Here is a 25,080-nt window from a genome sequence, read left to right as displayed (position 1 = left end):
ACATTTTTCACAGTCCAGATGTCTGTATAGCTCCTAAGAGAATAACCCATAGGAAAAATGCATCAAATCAGCGCTTGAGAAATGTGAATGCAATAAAAGTAATATACTCATATACCTACCCCAATTGCACCTTGCAAACAAATCAAGCTCCTTTGATGCATTATGACTTAATAACTTTCTTTACAGAGATCTGTAACCAAAATAAATGTTCATAGTCCAATGCCCATGATAGTGGAAGATTGTTTATTATAGATAATTGCTTATTAAGATAAAGCATTATGGAATTTATTATGTTAAGAATATCACATTCTTATTTTCTTTTAAAAACAAAATGCCTCCGTATATATAAATGTGGCATGTCAGAATGAATTCAATTACATTAACTTTTTTTGAGAATTACTCCTATAGCAATTTTCAGATTCACATCACTATTTTTCACACTGTGTTGTTGTTTTTTTTGTTTTGTTTTTTTGTTTTTTGGTTTTTGTTTTTGTTTTTTTTTTTTTTTTTTTTTTTTGCTTTTCTTGCAACATCTGAAACTGAAAGAACATTTGAAAACTTGTCAAAATTTATTATTAAAAAACTACTTATCCTATTTATCAAAATCCTGTTGCCTAATTTCTACATAACACTAGAAGATAAAACTGATTTTCTTCTCAAATTTATGATTGAGAAATATATAAAAAGTCACTAGCTTTCTTATGAACATTTAAGAAATTACATTCACTCTAAGCAAAACATGACTAGTCTCACTAAAATAGTGTTTTAGTCTAAAATTATTTATTTCAGTTTAATACTAATTTTTAGTATTTTAATACTATCTTATTTGACAAGTTTTGTGTTTATTTCCTTACAATAAGAACTTTCAAACCAGAAAAATATCGCGTAAGTTAGCATCATGAATTTGAGGTACCGATTCGAATATGCAGTGTATGTGCTTGCTTTTTCTTTTCTTTCCCCGTCCCCCTGTCCCCTGGACTTTCTCCCTGAAATGGCAATGGTTAGGCCTTCATGGCCACCAAACACAGATGCTAGATTGCTGAATGGACTCTCTGTTTTCAAAAGATATTCTTTTCAACGACATATAAAACTACAGAACTAATATAAAATTAATTCCTCCAAACACAGAAAGGGCTACGTTTGGATACTCTCAATATGTTGTCCAAATCCACCTCTCACAGATGAACAAGGTAGGAAAATGGAGCACACAGGGGGAATCATTGGTCCAGTTCCATGGATAATCATTGGCACCGCCATTGTTATCACGATAAAATATATAGAATACTGGCATTTCTAAGGTACATGAAGAAAAGGCTAAATTTTTGCTTCAATTTTGTAACATTTTTCTGTTATTCTCTTTGACCTATAACCAGCTTGTTTCTGCTGCTATTATAACGGGAAAAGAAAACACTCATGCCCCATATGAATGCAGGAGTACCTATTCTTTCCTTTTCTTTCCTTTCCAAGTGTCTCCTGATTACCCACTTTAGAAAAATCACAGGATGGCTTATTCAGACAGATGTTTTTCCACAAAACTATCCTCTACTGAAACCTCTAGTAAAAAGGCAAGTATCAATATGAGAATCATATTTAAATGCATCTTAAGAGTTCATCAAAAAATGAATTAGTAAGACCACTATTACCTTCCAAAATTGCTAACATAATTCCATGAAAGAATGGGATTTCATTTAAGCTTTCTAATTTCTAACCATGAAATCTGACCCCATCTGTGTCATTTTTGTTAGAAAACATAATTTACATAGTAAGGGATCACATCTCTGGAAGTGGAAGTAACTATGTAACTAAATTGTTACTATACTTAGACCTCCATTTTCTGCATGGAAAAAAAAACACTCTCATGAATATTTTTTCAAAATTATTTTGTCTGATATTCTCAGTTACCTTCCAGGTAAAAGGAAAACAAAATTTTGGACTTTCGGTACCAAATAAAGAACATTAATGGTTAATTTTCTGAGTTGTTGTACTTACTAAAGAGCTTATCATTGTTATGTTAATTAATATGTAAATGTTATATTAACTCGCACCTATCTATAGGCTACTACTAATAGAGAATTTTTACAAACTAAGGATTTATAAAACCTTTAAGTAAACTCATTCTGTGCCTTCTTTATTTTCGAAGGAAAGGACCTTTGGCTACAACTTTTGTTCTGTGTAGGAAATAATTGTTAATTGCTAATGGATAAAGAAGTGTACCTGAGTGGTACCTTGTACCTGAGAGCCACATCTCCATGTGAGTTGCACCTGAGAGCCATGCTTGGCTCTCCATCCTAAGCTAGATGCCGATAACAGTCTCCATTTCCTATAGTTTTATTTAGCTCTTTTCATCTTGCATTCCTAAAAATCTCCTTTAGGATAAAAAAGCTATAATTTGTCTCTTTTTAAAAGTAATTCATGAGTCTAATTTAATATATTTAAACCGAGGGCAAAACATTCATATGAGGCACTAGGTTTACCCGAGCCAGCCCTTGCCCTCAAGAGGATGTTTAAAGCAGCTTCAAAATGCTATGAATTAATTCTAGCACACTGTCAAGAAGAAACAAATAATTAAGTACCCATTGAAGCAAAACAAACACTCTAATATCAATACAGCACATAAAACACCACAATTTGTCAGGCAATTTAGCATTTTGGAATTCTTTCAATATAACAGACAGTAATGGCCCCAATTCTCAAGGTAATCTGGAAATTTTATCTTGTATTGAAATGCAATTCCTTCTAAACGTTGAATTCTGCACATTCTAACATCAGTTATTTTATAGCCTCATACATATTCCCATTTGTTCTGCTGTCAGAACCAAGCTAGAATTAGTAGACAAGACTAAAGAAATCCAGGTAGACTATTCCCTTCACCTCCAGAAAGGTCCCTAACTAAGCCAACTTAACATTCATAAAGAACTAAAATTATAAGAGCAAACAACAGTGGGATTTTACTGATTTATGACAACTGCAACTAAAGATGAGTAGAAGCAGGAATGATAAGAGATAGCCTGAAATTTTTTGGTCCCTCTTTTTTACTGAGTTAACCCTAATGTGTAGGACAGCTTTTACACATAGGGGGCACTTGGTGAGTGAAAGGGAGAGTGAATGTGTTTGAATCTTACCCTGGTTCCAACTCTACAATTAGTTTGCGATAGCTTTTCTTATCTTGAAAATAAAATGAATTAAATGTATCTGCCTTCCATGGGATACCTTCAGCAATTTAGGACCCAAAACAACCTCTTTATCCTCCTTTGCCAGCCTTGTCCCTGCCTTTAATTCAGTTATTAGGTTTGGCATATGTATAATGCTTGGGTGAATTTAGATGCTTTATTAGAGAAGCCCTAGCTGCCATGACTAATAAAACCAAACATTTCCAAGACCCAACATAATTAAAATTTGTTTCTTGTTTATCAAATAATACTGAGCAGGAGAACAGGAGAGGTAGCCCTTCCACGAAGCCACAGAAACCCAGGATTACATGAATTCTGCCATATTCACCACAAAGCCTGCTAGTTCATCCCATTGTTATCCTCATACCAACCAACTGGTAGGAAACAGAGCCTGGGGAAGAGTAGGCTTTTATGAGCCAGACTTGAAAGTGATGCGCAGCGCTTCAAATCACATTCCATTTGCTAAAATCCAATCTATGGCTGCATCTAATTGCAAGGGGGTCCTAGAAAATGTGGTCCCTAACTGAACAACCACTTACTACCAACAGCTCTACAACATGTAAGGTGAGGGGTACAGGGAGGCAGAAATATTTTGTTTGACAGCTCAATGTCTTCACCACACATTTTCTCATCGGAGATATGCATTCTAAGGAAGCTTGGGACCAGGTCTGGCTGCTGCCCCATGCTGCCAATCTCAAGCTACCTAAAAGTTACCTCTGAGACACATATTGAAAGGGATGCAAAGATCACTGAAGAATATGTTTTGTGTGCTTTTGCTTTTTGCTAAGTAATTTTGAAAATAAATATTATTTGTGACATCGCCTGGGAGCCATCCAAGTGTTACAATTCAATTAACAATACAAGTTGCCCATTCTGTGTGACTACTAGTTCAAATGCCTAGGAAACCAGAAACTGATGGTAGAAATCAGTTATTTCCTGGAGTGGAATATAATTTTGAGAGGATTTGTAGTTTAAATCCATGGAAAAAAATAGGTCCAGAACTGTGTTTAATATAGCCATGAATCTCCTTCTTAGAAGATGTGCGTCATAAACATGATCTTATTCATTTTCTTCAAAAAAAAAAAAAAAAAGGAATCTGATCTATAGTCACAGTAGAAACTCATAGTTCTGGAAGTCAAATTTAAAAGTTTTACAAAGACATTTTTGAAAGGTGTTAATGACAACATCCTCTGCGTCCTAGTCTTTTTACTGGCAGTTTCAAGAGGACTGAACGGACTTAATGAAACAACTTGAACTCTTTCAAAGCGGTCAGTAATCCAGAGGAAATGCACCGGTTAGAAATAAATTAGTGCCTAAGCTCTTTCAAAAAGACTAAATAGAGCACTAGGTCTTAACCTTCCAAGTGGAAGTTGTAACTAATTCTGTCTATGTTTAATGAAAATCATTTCTCATGGAAAAAGCTACCGAAATTACACAGCTGCCTCTACTATGGGACAAAGCAGAAAAACAATGTAAGTTGTCAGAGAAGCAGCCTGGGCTAAAATATTTCTCATAGCAAGTGGTAAAAGTATTAATAACTAAGATTTAACCTTTTCTAGGAACAGACTGAAAGTTGTCATTGAAACTTCTTATACTACATCTCTCATATTAGACAGAATGAAAAAATACAGGAAACTTCTCACTTCTCTATACAATACATACCACTAACTGCCTCTATAGTATCTTCTACTACCCACTCACCTGTATTACATGCATATCCTTACAAAGCACTTGTCTCTCTGAAATTCACAATGGCAAGAAATCTACATATGAACTCGAACTTTATGTGAATTTCCTTAAACTGTAATTTGGTTGAGTATAATTAAGGGCACCAAGACTGGAAAAAAAGTCTACTCACAGAGCTGGCAATATGTTACACATAGCAACTTGATCCAATTTAGCTTGTGATCAATAGTGGTGCTTGGGGGTAAAGAGAAAATAGACTGAGCATATCAATTAACAGTTGGTCTGGAATAACAGGAGCCATTTCAGATGAACTTTAACTATAGCTGAAAAATGTGATGTCCTAAAAGGCCAAAACAGTTTCTCGCCACCATCTACAGACTCCGCCATTTACATCAGGTTTAGAAAACTGGAGAAAACTCAGGGCTGGTCTGTACGAAATACAACACTTGCCATTTTGCAGTTTCTTATTTGACAAAGAAATACTCAGGTTCTCCATAGAGATGAACTATGCAGTGAATGACAAGTACTCCCAGGCAGATAACCACGTGCTGTGAATTTATTTTCACCTGAGAGGCTGCTCCACCCTGTGTTGCAACTGAGTTTCTTGAGTAATCTCTCAGGGACTCTCCAACCAGCCACTCAGCAACCCTGCCTGCCCCTTTCAACATAACACATTATGGTAACAACAGAAGCTGATCCCCATAAGATAGCAGCAATATAAACTTGAAAACCTGTTTCTCCTCCCTATATTTACAATTTTGTTCCCTGGCCTAGCATGGCATGACACTTACTCTTGTTAGTCTCTCAGGACAAAAAAACTCATCTTATAATCTTGCTATGCTCTGTTTTTCATTTTAGGTATAAACATCATGTGTAGTCAGCTCTGAGGAGAGGGCAGAATATAAGCAAGAACATATTCTTGCTCTGGATAACTGAATGCTATTTTGATTGGAACTTTAATTTCCTAGTGTGAAGTATTATTAAATATTCTCCATAAACTAATTATTGAAACTAGCAATCTTAGCAAGGTAATTCAGTATCCTTGTTACTCTAAAAAACCACCACACAATAGATATATGATACTTCACACATAAACTCCAATTACACTAATTGCAATGCAGGGGGGAAACAAGCTTTGTTTTGTAGATGTCTAATAAAATTGAGCATTGGAGCATTCCAAATGAACATATTAGGTGCTGATTAAGCAACAAGTCTCCTTGTCAGGTTACTTACAGAAACTAAGAGAAACAACTTTCCTCCTATAGTTCCTTTGGCCATAATTCTCCTACCTAGCCCCAAACATTTAATGACTAAAGTTAAAATTTAAAGTGGAGGTTAAAGCAGAACAAATGGATGTTTATGTTCATGGGCCAAACTAATTTTGTTTATTTACCTTTGACAAGACTAATTAAATAAGGTCACTATTTTATATCATGAGGCATCTTACCCTTCTATATTAAGACAGACGTGGGCCGAGTTAGGGAGGAGTACAAGAAGGACATCAGTAGTCAAGACAATGTGGTGATTTTACCTTGTATTTAAATTACTACTTATTATGGTACTAAATAATAGCTGTAAATAACTTGGTGTCCAGATTACTGATATATAGTGTATCTGTGTGAAAAAAAAAAAGACAGTATTGAAAGATATGTTTAAGATTTTGTCATTCTAAATAAAGGATAAATGTACCAAAAAAAAAAAAAGAAGGACATCAGTAGTTCTTTATAAGCTGGCTCCAAGAAAGCTACAAAATATTGAAAGATGCATATAATCCTGAAAGGGTACTATCTACAGAAAGAGAGAATATAGAAAAGGAAAATGAAATAAAATAAAGGATGACATGTAATAGTAGTGTGGCTGATGATGACCCTGTGACTATTTTCAAATTTTATTTTCAAGTGACAGTATGATCACTTATGCTATGATTACACATCAACTGAACATAAGTTATATTAGTCATAAAACTAACTAGTGAACTCACACAAGAAAATCTAAAATGCCTAGTGGTGAAGAAGAAAATATAGTAAAGCTATTTCTCTAGTGTCAGTCTATAAGAAAAAATTAAAAATTCTGGAAAAATAATGACCACATAGTTTTTGGATGTCTTTAAATATTTGTATAAGGTAGCTAGACAGCATAGAAAAAAAATGGATAGTATTTATAACAAGCTAAGTGAAAAGGGCATCCACACAAACCCCAAATAATAAAGCAACTGGAGACAATTCACCAATAACTGTAAGATCTATACGGTATCAGTGTATGTGCAGAAGAAAGTAAAGGGAAACAGGATGTCTGAGGGTCCCAAGCAAAAAAGACACCAGTAATAGCCAACAGATGTTCACTGGATATCATGACAAGTACATTAGAAAACAGTATCTGAAACTAGGAGGGATTTTGCCCAAACTAATAACAGGAGTATATAAGAAAACTGCATTAGGAACTGAAGGAACTGGAAATCTAGACTGCAGAGCAATCTAGACTTTAAGAAACTGAAAAATGAAACTAGATCCCACCTCTCACGCTTTACAAAACTCAACTCAAAAGAGAGCAAAGACCTAAATGTAAAAAACCGAAATGTTAAAACTACTAGAAAAAAAAAAAAAGGAAAATACTTAGGACATTGCTCTGGGAAAAGATTCTATGAATAAGACCAAAGAAGCACAGGCAACAAAAGCAAAAACAAACAAATGAGATTATATCAAACTAAAAACTTCTGCATAGCAAAGGAAATAGTCAACAGGGTGAAGAAACAACCTACAGAATGGGAGAAAGTATTTGTAAATCATTCATTTGACAGAGGATCAATATCCAGAATATATAAGAAACCCAAACATCTTAAAAACAAAAAAGCAAGCAAGGAAGCAAGCAAGCAAGCAAGTCAAGAAAAGAAAATTCAATTTAAAAATTAGGAAGCAATCTGAATAGACATTTCTCAAAAGACAAATGACAAAAAAAAAAAAATACTCAACATAACTAATCATCAGGGCAATGCAAACCAAAAACACAAGAAGATATCATCTCATCCCAGTTAGTATGGCTGTTATTTAAAAATAATAATAAATTTTGGTAAGAATGTCGAGAAAACGGAACTGTTATACACTGTTGTTGGGAACTTGAACAAGTATAGGCACCATAGAGAACAGTAGGGAGGTTCTTCAAAAAACTTCAAATAAGGCTGGGTGCAGCGGCTTATGTCTGTAATCCCAGCACTTTGGGAGGCCGAGGTGGGCGGATCACAAGGTCAGGAGTCCGAGACTATCCTGACCAACATGACCATCTCTGCTAAAAATACAAAAATTAGCCTGGTGTGGTGGTGCACACCTGTAATCCCACCTACTCAGGAGTCTGAGGCAGGAGAATTGCTTGAACCCAGGAGGCGGAGGTTGCAGTGAGCCAAGATTGCACCACTGCACTCTAGCCTGGGCAACAGAGCAAGACTCTATCTCAAAAAAAAGAAAAAAGAAATAGTACTACCACATGATCCAGCAATACCATTACTGGGCATTCATCCAAAGAAAAGAAATCAGAATATCAAAAAGACATCTGCATCCCCATTTTTACTGCAGCATTTTTCATAATAGCCAAGATATAGAATCAACCTAGGTGTCCAACAACAGATGAATGGATAAGGAAAATGTGGTATATACACAATGGAATATTATTTAGCCATAAAAAAGAATGAAATTCTGTCATTGGTTGCAAAATGGATGGAACTGGAGGACATTATGTTAAGTGAAATAAACCAGGAACAGAAAGTTAAATACTATATGTTCTTACTCATATGTTGAAGTTAAAAAAAAAAAAAAAGTTGCTCTCATAGAAGTATAAAGTAGAACAGAGGATCCTAGAGGCTGAGAAGGGGAAGGGGAAGGGGGAGAGAGGCAGAGATGTGTTAAAGTATACAAAATTACAGTTAGGTAGGAGGAATAATCTCTAATGTCCTATAATACCATTGGATGACTCTAGTATTACCCTCCTAACTATTTGAAACTATATGTTATTTTTAGCTAGAATCATCCAACAATGTTATACGTTAAATGTTGCAGATGAAGGATGTGCTAATTACTCTGATCTGATCACTATACATTATATGTATGGAAATATCACTATCCAAAAAATATGTACAATTATTATGTGTCTGATATGGTTTAGCTGTGTCCCCACCCAAATCTCACCTTGAATTGTAATAATCCCCATGTGTCAATGGTGGGGCCAGGTGGAGACAGTTGAATCATGGGGGTGGTTTCCCCCATACTGCTCCCATGGCACTGAATAAGACTGATGAAATCTGATGGTTTTATAAACAGGAGTTCCCCTGCACATACCCTCTTGCCTGCTGCCATGTAAGACATGCCTTTGCTCCTCCTTTCCTTCCCCCATGATTGTGAGGCCTCCCCAGCCATGTGGAACGGTGAATCAATTAAACCTCCTTCCTTTATAATTACCCAGTCTCGGTTGTATCTTTATTAGCAGTGTGAGAATAGACTAATATAGTGTCCTTTTTTAAAAAAATAAAATAAAAAGTGAATGGGACAAAGAAAAGAGATGATGGAAAGTCAATGTCCACATGAAAGGTAAAGGAAGGACATAGAAGAAAGAAGTCTCAGAAAGCAAGCCACCAGCTTTTGAACACTACTTGTCTTAGGCTGTTTGGGCTGCTGTAACAAAACACTGTTAACTAGGTGGCTTGTGAACAAAGAAATTTGTTTCACACAATTCTGGAGGCTGAAAAGTCCAAAATCAAGGCAGATTCAGTGTCTCATGAGGGTCTGCTTCCTGGTTCATAGAAAACCATCCTCTCACTAAGTCTTCACATGGTGAAAGGGGTTAGGGTACTCCTGGGGCCTCTTTTCTAAGGCCACTAATCCTGTTTATGAGGGCTTCCCCTCCTAAATGATTAGGGTGACCTAATCACCTCCCAAAGGCATCACTTCCTAATACTATCACCTTCAGGGATAGGATTTCAACATATCAATTCTAAGGAGACACAAATGTTGTCTATAACCAAAAACGCTGTCTATAACCATTCAGAAACAACAAAAGGAGGAATACTCAGATTAGAATAGCATTATTAGCAACAAGACTGTGGTTTTGAATTGCCTCTTTCTGTTAAAAGAACCAAGGGCTTCCTGGAGAAATGTCTGCTTCCATGTCTGGGGCAGAATATGTACAAGGTGAGCCTGAAATACCTTGTCAAAAAGTAAGTCATGACTACTAGAAACATGTCAATAAGGCAAGCCAACTTTATGAGATTTCCAATGGCCAAAGATGGAAAAATTTAGCATCTATAAGGACGATAATTGCCAATGGATTGAAATCAACAAATGTGAATAAATCTATTCATTAATATTTATCAAAAAATAATTGATCACCTTCAGAGGATGGTAAATAAAGAGAAAGAATCAAGCATTTATTCTGCCGTTCCTACATGGCTATATCACTGGGTAACCAAATAATAGATGAAGGAAAGTATCTATTTTTAAACTCCAGCTAATAATTTTTTAAATAATAGATTATTGTTATTTGGTACTGCCCTCTGTTCAATGAGTTGATGGATCAATATATTAGATATTAATGTTTGCCAACAAAAACAGGGACAATAAGATACTACATGTCTCCTATAGTCTTGCCAAAATGCCAAAATGAGTCTGATTAACCCTCTGAACAGTGCTACCATTTTTCAGGAAATAGGAGAAAAGAACAGGATAACTTAGCCAAGAATACACAATTAACAAAATCCAAACAATAGGAATCTGACAGTTAGGACTGTCTGGGTCTTTAAATGAGTAAATGGTAAGGGGTAAAAAAGGGATAAGATGATGGGCGGAGGGAGGGGATGAGTAGATTAAAAGAGAATCTAAAAACACCAATTTTTAAAATGGAAAAAACTAAAATATAATGTGCAAGTGCACACTCATGGGTGACAAAACTGAAAAAATAAAATGCAAGGAAGCCATTACTATAGAAGCCAGGATGGTGTTTACTCTGATAGGAGTGATTATAATGGAAACAAGCCTCACCAAGGTGCTTTTGGGGTGGCTGGCAAAGTTCTATCTCTCGGCCTGGGTGGTAATTACAAAGGTGTTTGCTTTAAGATATTCATTAGCTAAAAGCAACATCAAAAAAAGGGAAAATAGAAAGTAACAACAGATTCATGGCAGTTGGAAGATGGTAGAAGTTGTGTGTAGATTCTGTTTAAACATCAAAAAAGGCTGAATTAAGATTCTCAGACACTCACTTTTCACCTCCAGTGAAGCTCTAATTGGTACCGAGCTGAAGACAAGCAGCAGGACCTTTGTCGAAAGTGCTTTGTTTCCCTCAAATCTCTGTTGTTCAGATGCCTTGTCACAGCATTTTTTTGTAGCACTTGGTTATTGTAGCCACTGTAGATCCTATGATCAAGAAATAGAAAAACTGTCCTAGGAAAATTTTACTTTAAATTGACAAAGAAAAAAATTAGCCTCAATGTTCCCTCATCTCATGTAAAAAACAAGAAGCTGGAATTGAGGGTTCCAGAGGATTTTATCTTTTTTTTTTCTTTATATATTCCTAACTTATATAACAATAAAATAGCTTTGGCATGGCAATATATTGTTATACATCCTATAACAATACATGAAAGTATAATTTAATGAAATAACAATTTTAAAGCCTGAAGCAACTGCAAATGCTTAACATAGGAAGAAGATGGGAGAAGAGGTAGCTAATTTCTTAAGTTGAATCAAAACGATGCTATGGGCTGGGTGCTGCGGCTCACGCTTGTAATCCCAGCACTTTGGGAAGCCGAGGCGGGTGGATCACTTGACGCCAGGAGTTTGAGACCAGCCTGGTCAACATGGTGAAACACCATCTCTACTAAAAATACAAAAAATTAGCTGGGGGTGGTAGTGCGTTCCTGTAATCCCGTCTACTCGGGAGGCTAAACCTGGAGAATCACTTGAATCCAGGAGGTAGAGGTTGCAATGAGCTGAGATCACGCCACTGCACTCCAGTCTGGGTGATAGAGCAGGACAGTGTCTCAAAAAAAAAATCATGCCGTGGTTGCTAGTCTTCTGCTGGTGCCCATTGTGTTACCCAGGCATGAAACCTCTTATCGTAGAAGAGAGAAGAGAGCAATGGCATGACAGCAACAAGAACAGTCTGTCTACTATGGTGTGATGGGGTCCCATGCAGGGTGTTTCACCATCCTGCCTTCCATTCTGAAGTAATCTAGACATCAGCTGGAGAAGGGAAAGAAAAGGGCATCTACCTCCTCTTTAAGTCATGAAGAATACATATAGAATCTTTTAAAATGTTCAGGTGGTTATTTACTGCAAGTTAAGCAATACAGAGCCTACAAGGGGAACGGAGATCTAGGGACTCCCTGCAAAGAAGTCACAATCCTATTTATGGCATGGGGCCTGCAAGCTCACCCTTGATGAAGAGACTCCCTCCTCCAGACTTTTCCCTGCCCCCTACCCCGAGTCATTTGCTCCAGTCCTATGCCTCTTCTTCTCTTTTAGATGGTCTTCAGAAAGGATGTTCAATCAGTCCTTTCTCCCTCCAGGTCTCTCACTGCTTAGGCAGAAGGGGTGCTCTGGACTTTCCATGGTGGCCTGGCCTTGGAGACCACCAAATACCCAAAAAACAACCAAACAACCCTGTGGTGGGAAAGATAACCCCCCCGCTGGCATACCTCTTCAATATTATTTTGCTAAAGGGGCAACTTTTCCTTTCCTTCACTAATTACCAACCAGTGCTTTATCCTTAACATCTGGGAAAGGAGGCAGGCTAGCCACAGAGCTAATGCAAGGGGAATCAGTGTGTATGTGACTTAATACCAGTTTTGAACTTATCTACACATTTCCAGATATAAGCCTACCACATCTTCTATGTTAAGTCAGTTGCTCAAAAATTGTAATGGAAATGTCCAGGAAAACAATGTTAAAGGAGGGATTATGAGGGTAAGGATGGGTCAGCTGTGAGGTAAGGCAGGGTTGAGTTTCCAAAATCTGAGATTTAAGAAGCTTGATTTTACCTCAATACTGTGCTAATATAGGCCCCGAATCTACCTGGAGACTTATGTATCCACAGACCTGCAGAGATAGGCCAGGGCTTCAGAGTGAGTTAAAGACAGAACTGGAATTAATAGTCAGGACTCCTGGATTTAGGTGTTTGGCTTAATCTTCTCAAAATTTTCCCAATAAAAAATACTTTCCTAACAGACTTTTTAAAAAGATGGCCAGGGGGAATGGGTAGCATTTGTTTATTCTTTCACTGAACCAGTATCTTTGGAGAACCTCCTGTGTATGAAGCAAATGCAAGGTACTGGCAATATTAAGATAGAGATATGGTCACAAGTCCAAGATACCAGCATCCTAAGACATTGCAGGCACATGAGGATGAACATTTGTAAGTGCTCTGAGAGAGGAAGACATGGAGAAGTTATGATGGGAGCATTGTAGAGGAGCACCCAAATGCTTAGGGGCTCAGTAGTAAAAAGAGAGCTTGCTGGAGAAAATAAATTGTGAGCCAGGTTTAAAAAAAAAAAAAAAAAAAAAAGAAGTGAGAGGAAGGCAAATGGGGTATGGCAGTGAAGAGGCCAAACTCAAGATGAAAAGGTACTTTGTATGCTCAAGACAACCTTGAGCATTTGGTATTGATAGAGAATTCCAGCAAGATTTCAGACTGGAAAGAAGTTTAATGAAGGAGAGCTGTGAGGCCACCCTTATGAGCTCTAACTTTTGTAGAAGGGGAAACATGATCAAATTTGCAATATATTGCTCTAGTGGTTGTGTGGAGAAGGAACAAAACTAGAGTCCAAGAAACCATTTTACAAGGTTGATAGTAACCCAGGCCAGATATTCTAAAGGTCAGAACTATGAAAGAGCATGACGGAGAAAAGATACAAAGGAAGACACAAAAGCAAAGGGTGAAAATCAATAGTACTATTTTTGTTCTTCTTTTGCTTTCTTTGGAACATTCCATAAATTGGACTTAAGTGTAAAGTACACTGTATACATTTTATACTGAAGTGTATTACAGGAAAAGATTCCATTAATCAATAAATGTGGAAGAGTAAATTTTTTTTGTTAAAAGAGCATGTATTTTCAAATAAAGAAGTCCCTGAAGCTTTTCTTTTACTGTGCTAACATGTTTTAATGTTTAAATCTTGATTGTTGTCTGTAGAGTAGGAGGAATTGGATTTAAATGTTGGCTTAGATGCTTTTTTAGACTGAGTAGTAGATTCATTTATGAATATACTCTAATTATTCTTTTATCAAAAAAGATTTAGAGATTCAAATGAGGTGGTGAAGAACAACACAGTTCCCCTGAAGGGGAGGAAATGTGTCTTATTTATATTAACAAAAAGAGAAGCTTCTATTTAAACTTTTTCCAAGTGTAGAAACAGGAAAGCACCAAAATTCTTTTTCTGAAGCAAGGAAAACTTTTATACTGCTATGTGAGATAATGATTAAATTGATTAAGCACTATTCTAAGCATGTTTCATGAATTCCCTTTAATCATCACAATAACAACCAGAATGTGTCAAGGCTGGGATTCAAAACCAGGTGGTCTAGTGCTGGCCTGTGAGATCTTTCCCACCAAACTCACAGCCTCTTAATCATTTTAATGTGACTGGGAATAAAACTGATATACAAAATGAGTAAACATATATATATATATATATATATATATATATATATAAAATAACAAGCAATTAGAAGCTATAGAACAAACTACAAAAGAAAAAGAAAACAGTAAAAAATAAAAATAATCAAATGTCCTATAAGCTTAAAAAGAAATTTAGATGAATACTTCTAAATGCACCTGAAGAAACTAAAGGGAAGACCCAAATAAAAGTATAACTTGTTCTTGGGTAAAAAGAAACAATTCTCCCTATGTTTATGTTTATACATGTATACATATAATGTATGTGTGTACATGTGTGTACGTACATGTGTGTACATGCATGTATGTTTATACATATGTATATACATATGTATAAACATACATGCATGTATATATACATCCATGCATATGTATATTTATTCATTCATATATATACATTTATTTATATATACATTTATTTATATTTATATATATTTATTCACGTATATATACATACATGCATGTGTATGTGCTTATGTTTATACATGCATACATATGTGCATTGTGTATACATGCATACGTGTGTATATACATATGTATATACATATATGAATATGAAACATATGAATGTGATCTCTAGAAAAATAGAATTTCTTATTAACTTCAAGTCGATTTTTAAAACACCTGTATAAAAATATATCAGCCAAGATATTTTTAAATAAAAGAAATTTCTACAATGAGAACAAAACATGTTTAAATCCATACTAAACTTAAATCTGCAGTAATAAAATGTAAATATACAGATCTATGGACTAACTAGAAATAAACTCAAGTACATATAGGAATTCTTTATATCAAAAAGGGGATGTTTTATAAGAATGGAGGAAAACAAATTACTCACTAAATGATGTTAGGATAACTGAATAGCCATAAAGAAAACTGCAATTGAATTATCTTACCCTTTTTACAACAAAATTGCAAATAACACAAAGGTTTAATTGTACAAAGAAAATACAGATACAGATGTCTTATAATCTCAGTGAAAAAAAAAAACTTTTTCTTAACCTGACCCAAAAAAGAAAACCAGGCATTCTTATAATAATAATAAATTCTTTTTTTTTTTTCACTCATCAAATACATTTTTTTTTTCTTTCTTTTTTTTTTTACTTTAAGTTCTAGGGTACACGTGCACAATGTGCAGGTTTGTTACATATGCATACATGTGCTATGTTGGTGTGCTGCAACCCATTAACTCATCATTTACATTAGGTATATCTCCTAATGCTATCCCTCTCCCCCACCCCTCCCCACAATAGGACCCGGTGTGTGATGCTCCCCTTTCTGTGTCCAAGTGTTCTCATTGTTCAGTTCCCACCTATGAGTGAGAACATGCGGTGTTTGGTTTTCTGTTCTTGCAAAAGTTTGCTGAGAATGATGGTTTCCAGCTGCATCCATGTCCCTACAAAGGACACAAACTCATCCTCTTTTATGGCTGCATAGAATTCCATGGTGTATATGTGCCACATTTTCTTATGCACATGTACCCTACAACTTAAAGTATAATAATAATAAATAAATTAAAAAAAAAAAATCAGGAAACAACAGGTGCTGGAGAGGATGTGGAGAAATAGGAACACTTTTACACTGTTGGTGGGACTGTAAACTAGTTCAACCATTGTGGAAAACAGTGTGGGAATTCCTCAAGGATCTAGAACTAGAAATACCATTTGACCCAGTCATCCCATTACTGGGGGTATACCCAAAGGATTATAAGTCATGCTGCTATAAAGACACATGCACATGTACATTTCTTGTGGCACTATTCACAATAGCAAAGACTTGGAATCAACCCAAATGTCCATCAGTGACAGACTGGATTAATAATAATAAATTCTTAAAAATTGTGGTTGAATTTAATTCATAGAAAAAAATACACTATAACTAAAATGAAAAGACAAATGAAAAATTAGCCAAACAAAAATATAACATATAGGTAAATTATTAATTTTCTTAATATTTTTAAATAAAAAAGAAAATATTGAATAATATCCCAAAAGAACAGTAAGCAAAAGATATGAACTATCACTAAAAAGTCATAAAAGCTGCAATAAATTTATATATATGTAGACATGTTAACATCGTCAGGAGCGCAGCTCAGCTGCCAGATGTCAGGGTAGCCAATGAAAAAAATAAGCCAAAATGAAAGTTACAGCGGAGCTTTCAATTACTTCCTGCAAAGAGACTACGCCAGAGAAAACACTGTCTCCTCCTGCTCATCTCCTTCCATGGAACAGTGTCAGAGGAAAGTGGATCAGCACAGAGGAAGCCCCAAGCAAAAGGCTCCTGCAACTTGACAGACCCGGAGCTCAAGGAGCGCAATGATGAAGTATGGAAAAGTACTGGGTACTGTAGTACTGCGTCAGAGTGGAGAAAAGTGTCTTCAAATCTCCCCATACCCTGCTTGCCCAAAAGGAGATATCAACAGAGACACGTGAGGAACGTCTCAGCGAAAGGCCCTAGATAAAGAGGCTTCTGAATGAAAGAGGCTGAGCTGGAAAGGCAGCTATGCTTAAGGGCATGGCAGGCCGAGGGTTCCTGGGTCCTTAACTGCAAGTCCTCACAGAGGCTGCAGTGCAGGGGCTGTGCACCGAGTCTGTGTGGGGAGGGTAGCTTCCTCCAGGAGGCCTGCCAGGCAAAGCGTTTCAATTGCCTATGGTCAGGTCTGAAAAATCGCACAAAGGTTTTTAAGCAGGAGCTGGACTCCTCAAACTTCTGTTCTATTAAGAGAATAAAAAATAAGACTATCAAATTCCATTTTTACTTACGATTTAACAAAAAACAAAAAAGCTGAAAACCTGTGTGGTGTGAATATAGGGAAATGTATTCACATACTTTGTTCATAGGTGTATAAATGGTACTTTTTTTGTAAAAAATGATCTCATGTTAAAAGGAAATTTAAAAATGTCTATCAAAAGTAATTACACATATACCATTTATCCAAGCAATTTTAATTCTAAAAATTTGTCTTCATGTAATTTCACATGTGTGAAAATTATTTGTCTTCATGTACTCACATATGTGAAAATGATATTCTCTGTTATACAGTTTATAATGGTGGAAGATAGAAACAATATAATAGTCATGAAGAGTAGTTAATTATTATTTATTTATATAATTGAGTAATAAATAGCCATCAAGAAACAGCCTTATGTGTACAACAGTCCCCACTTGTCCACAGTTTTGCTTTCTGCAGATTCAGCTACCTATAGCCAACCATGATCTGAAAACATTACATAGAAAGTTGCAGAAATAAACAGTTTCTAATTCTTAAATCACAAAGCATTCTGAGAAGCATTGTGAAACCTTGCACAGTCCCTCTTCCGCCCGGGACATGAATCATCCCTTTGTCCAGAGTATCCACACTGTTAATGCTCCCTGCCCACTAGGCAGTTAGAAACCCTCTGGGCTATCAAATCAACTGTCTTGATATCGCAGTGCTTGTGTTCAAGTAAACCTTATTTTACGTAATAATGGCACCAAAGTGTAAGAGCAGGAATACCGGCTAACCAGATGTGCCAAAAAGAAGTCATAAAGTGCTTCCTTTCAGTAAAAAGGGGAAAGCCCTCAACTTAATAAGAAAAAAAAATGCTGCAGTTGCTAAGATACATGGTAAGAACAAATCTACGACATTGTGAAGAAAGAAAAAGAAATTTGTGCATAACACATACAGTATTCTGTACTATCCACAGTTTCAGGCTTCCACTGGGAGTCTTGGAACTTATCCCTATTGGATATGGAAGGTCAACTGTACTAGAATTGAGCATCTCCACTAAATATTCTTAAGGCGAAAAGAAAGTGGAGCACAGTGCATGTCATATACTGCATTGTGTAAAGAAAGGATGTTGTGGAGTGTGATTAAGCCCAGCCCTGGCAAGACTATTCGGGTTCACTTCCAGACTCTGCCACTTTCAAGTAGATCTTTAGCAAATAAATTTTTTGGCTACTCAGTTTACTCACCTGTAAAGTGAGTATCATAGCAGTCTCTGGTCATAGAGCTGCTGTAAAAATTAAACAAGCCTGCTAGTTGTCTTCTTCCTGGCACACCCTTGACCACATTTGCCAGCCTTCCTTATGGGAAGATACGGCGTGTGAATGAATTCTAGCCGATGACTGGCAAGCCAGGCCTATAAAAGCCTCTCAGTTGCCATCTTCTATGCTATTTCTTTTTCCAGCTAGATACTGATGCCCAGCATGGTCTTGGAAGCCACATCCCGAGGATGGCAAGGCCCCCATCAGTCAGTGCACTCAAATGACTCACTGGGGGGCCAGAGCACCCCCTCACCACACACACATATTGCTGATTTAGATCACCTTCTTCTGAGTTTGAATAATACCACCTTTTAGGGTCAATTGTTAGAGCAGTTAGTGTTACCTTAAATAATAGGGTAGGGTAAGTGCTTAAGCGGTTGCTGCCATCATCACAATTATTACCATTTTGATGTTAGTACATAATACACCTCTAAAAGTTACAAAAGAAATTAATAATAATGTTTGCCTCTGGCAGAGGGGATTGTGGGGTCTCTTGCACCCTTCGAATTTTTGGCACTTGCATGGTCTGTATGCATGTATTGTGCCTGTAGTAGGCAGGCTAGGCTATACTATATTGGGATCAATCCTGAAATTCCAGTGCCTTAATATAACAGAGGCTATTTCTCATTGACATCAGCGTCTGAGGGAGGCCAGGAGGTTCTGCTGCCTGTGACTCCTCCACAAGGTGACTCAAGGATCCAGATAGCTTCCATTCGCCAACTCCTTTATTTACTGCAGTACCAGTCGGAGAAAGAGAGATGGAAAATGCACATCTTCTCTTTGTTTTTATTGTTTACAATTTATTCGAACTTTTATTTTAGATACAGAGGGTACATGTACAGATTTGTTAGATGGGAATATTGCATAATGCTGAGGTTTGGAGTATGAATCACATCACTCAAGCAGTAAACATAGTACCTGATATGTAGTTTTTTGACCCATCCCCCACTGCAACCTTTAGTAGTCCACAGTGTCAGTTGTTCCCACATTTATGTCCATGTGTGCTCAGTGATTAGCTCCCACTTATAAGTGAGAACGTCCAGTGTTTGGTTTTCTGTTCCTGCAATACTATCTCACACAGTCAGAATGGCTGTTAATAAAAAGTCAAAAAACAACAGATGCTGATGAGGCTATGGAGAAAAGGGAATTCTTAAACACATCCTCTCCTAATTGCCATCGCTGCTCACAATTCAGAGACATAATCCCACTGAGATCTTGGAAATATAATTCATCCATGTGCTCTAGGAAGTTAAATGACTTGATGAACCCATACCTGTGCTTCTCCATGATGTCCTGAGAACTCTGACACTCCTGAAGAAACAGGCTGAGGGTGCTTTCTTGGTCATTTGCCATATTACAATGATTCCTTTAACCGTAAGCATGCAGATTAGAATCTATCTCTAGAAAAGCTTGATATTGCAAGGCTTAGGCCATTCCAGACCCACTACATAATTGATAGAAGATACAACAAATAAAAAGAATTAGAGCTTATCAATTCTTTCATCTTGATATCTTACACTGTGTCAGAAGAACTTTTTGTGGGCTTTCTGCTTTAATATTTGTATTCAAGAGTTAAGGAACCTCACCTCTCAGCACTCCAAATGAGAAAGTTAAAGCTTCAATCAGTCGTTTTTACTGGCAATTTTCTCACGTACAAAAAAGGAAGGCAGGTCACCTCAAGGGAGAAGCAGTGACCAAGTTATTTTGAAAGCACTTACCCATGGATATGCCTCTTTTTGCCTAACTCTCTCAGGACTTTGAAAATCAGAGAGGTCAGGAATCTCTGCTTGGACAGAAACTTCACTGGGGGCTATTAATAAGGTTATTATCAATTGATTTATTAATATTATCTTTAAAGAAAAGGTCTTGGGCTGAAAAAATTATTGATGTTTCTCTTATTTGCTAACTTTTTTTAAAACCACTTATTAATTTGGGTCCTGTCAATAAAGGGGGTGGGGCAGTATTCTGATCTTTATATGAATTTGTATGAAATAATGTATTAACTATTTTTTAAAATTAACTTCTATTTTTAAAAATGAATGCATCAGACCTAAAACTAAATGTCAGTATTGATGGTTAGACCCTACTTCACTCTCTCTACCTCCAGGCAGGCTATTTACTGTTCTCTCCCACACTCCCCTGCCCCCCTGCAGTAGACAACACCAGGTGACTAGTTCTTGCCAAAGGGCTGTGAGCAGAAGCAAAGTGTGTCATTTTCAGACCAAAGCATTTGGGAGCCAGTGCCCAGCTCTCTCTTTTCCTGCCATGGTGACCTGGAAGCCTCCTGTTTTCCATGGCAGAGCTACAAGCTGCCAGAGGCCTGAAACTTGCAGTTGCCATTTAGAAAGAGCTGCTGTTGAGAGTCACCACTGGATCTGGAGAGTCACCACTGGACCATTCTACATGACTAAGAAATAACCGTTATGTGTTAAGACACTGAAATTTAGAGGTTGGTTTGTTACCAAACACAGCCTAGCCTAAACAGACTAAACTACTTCCAATTCTCTAATACATCTAAAGGACCTATTCCAATGTAATTCAATCAACAATACATGTTAAATAGCTACAATATGTAAACATAATAGGTAGATAGAGAACAAGTATTTGCTTGCATAAAATAGGTACTCCATAGAAGAACTAAAAGTCAGACGTGGGTAGAATAAAAAAAATGAAGTATTCTCTCTCCAGAATTATTTCCCAAGCTAGTTTGAAGACACCTTTATTTTACTTCAGCAAATGCCTACTGAATGTCTATTAAGTACAAAGCATCTGCGGGGCAGAAAGCTGCAAAGATGGATAAGAAAATCCTTGATCTTGAAAGGTCTGTCAGGCCAGTGAAGAAGACAGACGAGCTCACAGGTGATTACAGGACCCTGTGCAGGGTCAAGGCAGAAGAAAGTGTGAGTTGCCATGGAGGCAGAGGGCTATATGGCTCAGACTAGGAGAATCATGGAAGGCTTCTTCATGGAAGTAATTCCTACGACGCAATAGCTAGATTGATTCTCATTCTTTTCTTTTTACAGAGGAAGACAGCTATCAAATCTAGATGCTGCTTTGCTATTCAGTTGGAATTTTATATGTGTAAAGTAGTTGGCTCTTAAAGAAAATAAAAGCAAAATGGAATTTCAGTTTGCTTTAGGCAAACAAAGATAGATATAAAACTCAATTCTTGCTGTGAATCGCAAACCATTGAGAGTCCCACCCTTCGTATGCATTTGCCCTAAATATAATCTTCCTCTGCACATTCATATAATAAGCTTCTAAAGCACAATGTGTATATTCTACATTTCTGTTCCTTTCTATAAGTTATATGCCCATATTAACATGGCTTAGAATGCCAGTTGTATTTGGAATACGGTCCAACAATTTAGTAAATACGGTCCAACAATTTAGTAAACTAGTCAAGAATTTGGATTTTGAAACCAGCTTTCCAAATCCTGGCTCTGGCCATAACTAGCTGATCGATCACAGACAGATTACTAAACTCAGAATGCATTTGTTTCTTCAGCAGTGGAGATGAGATGAATGGAACCTACCTCAAAGAACTGTTATGAGAATTAAATGAATTTATATATATACATACACATATATACACATATATACACACACACACACATATACATACACACATATATATAAATTCAACCTAGAATAGTAAATGTTTGATGAATCAGCTAATATCAATAATCAGAGTTTTGTTGTTAACTTTGTAGAAATATTTTCATTTGGAATTTATAATTCTGTCCTAAAATTTGATACTTAATTTTGCATGGAAACAAAGCAATATGTTTGAGAAATTATGACTTTAAAGACAGTGGTTATTTAATAATATTAATAAACTAAAAAACTATTCCCCAGCAGGTTCATAAAAGAAGGCATTATGAATGGAAGTGAGTCGCTGTGGTATTGAAAAAAGGCACTCCACTGAGTGCCCCAGTGTCCCCTTTGTAAAAGAGATTGTCTATTTTGCCTATTTAAATAAAAGTTTCATTGAGAAGAATATGAATATTAAAATTTCATGTCTCTGTGAGGTGCCATCTCTGGAACATGGTCTTTTATACCTCAATAAGAAACATTGACTGAAAAACCCTAAGGTTAGGAAGTCATGTGAAGCAGTCTCCTCACTCTAGTCAAATTCATCTTAATTGTTTTATTTTACAAATAATACAACTGAATACCGAAAATATTAGTGTTAACTAAAATTAAGAGTTGTAGCAAGGATTAGGACTCAAAATTCCTGACTCCTGGTAAAATAGCCTTACTGGGCTTTAACTTCAACCATACAGTGCTTAGTATTACAAAGTGTAACATCCCACTATTTTCTAAACTGAAAATAGATCAGTTGAGCGACTATAATCCTTGAAATCAATAAATTTTAAACATTGTTCTGGTCCTGATTTGCTCTATTCTAACCTCCAAGTCATTTATCATGTTAGGATTTCTCACACTCTAACAATAAAAAAATCAAAGCACTTTAATCCTACCTACTTCTTGGGAAGGCAATAATAATTGTAAAGTTATTTGAAATGGCAAGTACAAGGGAAAAAATCTGATTCAATGTTCTCTTCCTATTTCAATATCAAACCCCAGTGCTGCAAGTTAAGGATAGAATGAAATCACTTGAAATCAAATGGTTGATAAAATTTCCCAAAGCTCAGCTGAATCTCATTATATCAGATCCTTTAGTTACTAGGGTATGCAACTATTACACAGAAAGATTACACTGTCTGTTCAGAAGTAGGTTGACATTCTTCCCTTCACTCTGCGTTACCTCATACCCTTGATTTTTAACATTGTTCCAAACCTCCTTAGATTTCATGATGTGTGTGTTTGTGTGTGTGTGTGTTAGTATGGAATGCTCAAAGTGTGAGCTCACAGAATATGAAAAACTCACTCTTCTTTACATAGTGGGAATGCTGTTTCCTTGGTCTTTTGTAAATGTATTTTTTTCAAAAAGTTCTTTTGTGCTTCACTTATACAAAAATAAAAATCTGACATTAGGATTGTGGGTGATAATGGGAGGTAAGTGATATAAGCATATTAAAGCAAAATCCTTCATTTGAAGGACTGATCCACCCACTTCTTAAGTGTTTGTTGCTATTCACTGTAGAATCTGAAGGACTTACACACAGTACTTCTCTAGGTACCAACCACAAAGCTTCCATGAATTTATTGGAATTTTATCTTTTACCCTGGCCCTAATGAAACAGTACCCAGCTATCAAATGTAGAAATATAGAAGCCAACACCATCAACCTCAGGTTTCAAGAGCTCCACATTTTTATTTATGTCTAATTCATCTCTGAAATATAGAATGGATAATGGAATTAATCCATTATTCCAAACATATCCAGAATAAGCTGGGTGGGGGGACTGACACTACAGCAGAGAACAGTTTAGGACTCACATAAAAGTTCTTTAATTTGACAAACAGACACACCTTACTTTTCATACTCCAGATAATTCAGAGCTGTGGGAGCACACAAAATAGAAGTTGGAAGTTTATAAAAAGATACTGAACAGGAGGCTGTGCACACTGTAAGAGTAAAAGCTTGGAAATGTGAATGCATATAAATAAATTTTAACTTTAATCTGCTGAATACTTTGAGCAAGAGATCAACATAATAAGGTATGTGTTTTAGGAGCAGATTATGCATTGGAGTCAGAAAGATTTGTCAGGAAGCTAATATATGAATTTGGGAGAAGTTAATGAAGCCTGAGTCAGATCAATGACAGTGACCAGAAAGGATTAATTCAAGAGATAGTCAAGAGGTATATTTGAGAGAGTGAGAGTTAGAGGGCAGATGGAAGACTCTCAAATTCCCAGAAATTTGATTTCAATTTACTATCAGACCAGGCAATTTGCTGGAGACACATTATTCAGAGAGAGAATTGCATGATAAGAATAAGGAAGGAAAATTGGGTCCTTCTTTCCAACATAGTGGATTAGACATTTTTAGCATGCCTCTACCACTTGGAAATAGCAAAATAGTGCATAAAAATCAAATCTATGAGCTTTAATTTAAAAAGGAAAATGGGAATCTACCACAATCATGAAGGACATCTTAGATCCTGCAGCAGAGAACAACAGCAAATAGCCCCTGTGATTGCAACTAGCTGATAAGAGTGAAGCTTCAGTATGCAAGGAAGGCAGAGAGCGTCCCTCTGTGACTCACCTTTCCACTGAGGATCTGAGCAGCCCAGGCTGAGGGAGAGCACTTTATTTCTCCCAAGCCCTGGAGCTAACTTGTGGACAGGCTTGGAGATGCTTTGAAGGAAAGACACCAGGAATAGCTGCACGCATTTTCCCAGACCTGGAACACTGCATTAAAAATGTAGGATGCCATTTTTAATCTGGGCACATACAAATACTGCCATTCTTTGATAACTTGGCAGTGTGGTTGCAGGGGCATTTTAGTCTTGGGCCAGAGATTGGAGCATCTAATCCAGAGCAAGCAAGGTATCTCCACATGGAGCAGATCACCAACCACTATCCTTCCTAATCTTCCTGTACAGAGATTCCTTTAGAGGGGCACCATTTCATG

At 36.5% G+C, this 25,080-nt stretch overlaps 1 long non-coding RNA gene across 1 annotated transcript; it reads right to left on the bottom strand.

Moving 5' to 3' along the window:
• Positions 1-506: 506 nt before the first annotated feature.
• On the bottom strand, positions 507-24,801 carry LOC126940565 (uncharacterized). Its single transcript, XR_007720807.1, has 5 exons — positions 24,712-24,801; positions 11,095-11,248; positions 5,423-5,514; positions 2,215-2,366; positions 507-539 (listed from the first exon to the last, which is right to left on the bottom strand). It is a non-coding gene; the product is annotated as an uncharacterized LOC126940565 (long non-coding RNA).
• Between the last annotated feature and the right edge of the window lie 279 nt (positions 24,802-25,080).

Source organism: Macaca thibetana, chromosome 17, assembly GCF_024542745.1.
Source record: "Macaca thibetana thibetana isolate TM-01 chromosome 17, ASM2454274v1, whole genome shotgun sequence".
In the NCBI taxonomy this organism is placed as follows: Eukaryota; Metazoa; Chordata; class Mammalia; order Primates; family Cercopithecidae; genus Macaca; species Macaca thibetana.
This window is presented reverse-complemented; position numbering and strand designations above follow the sequence as displayed.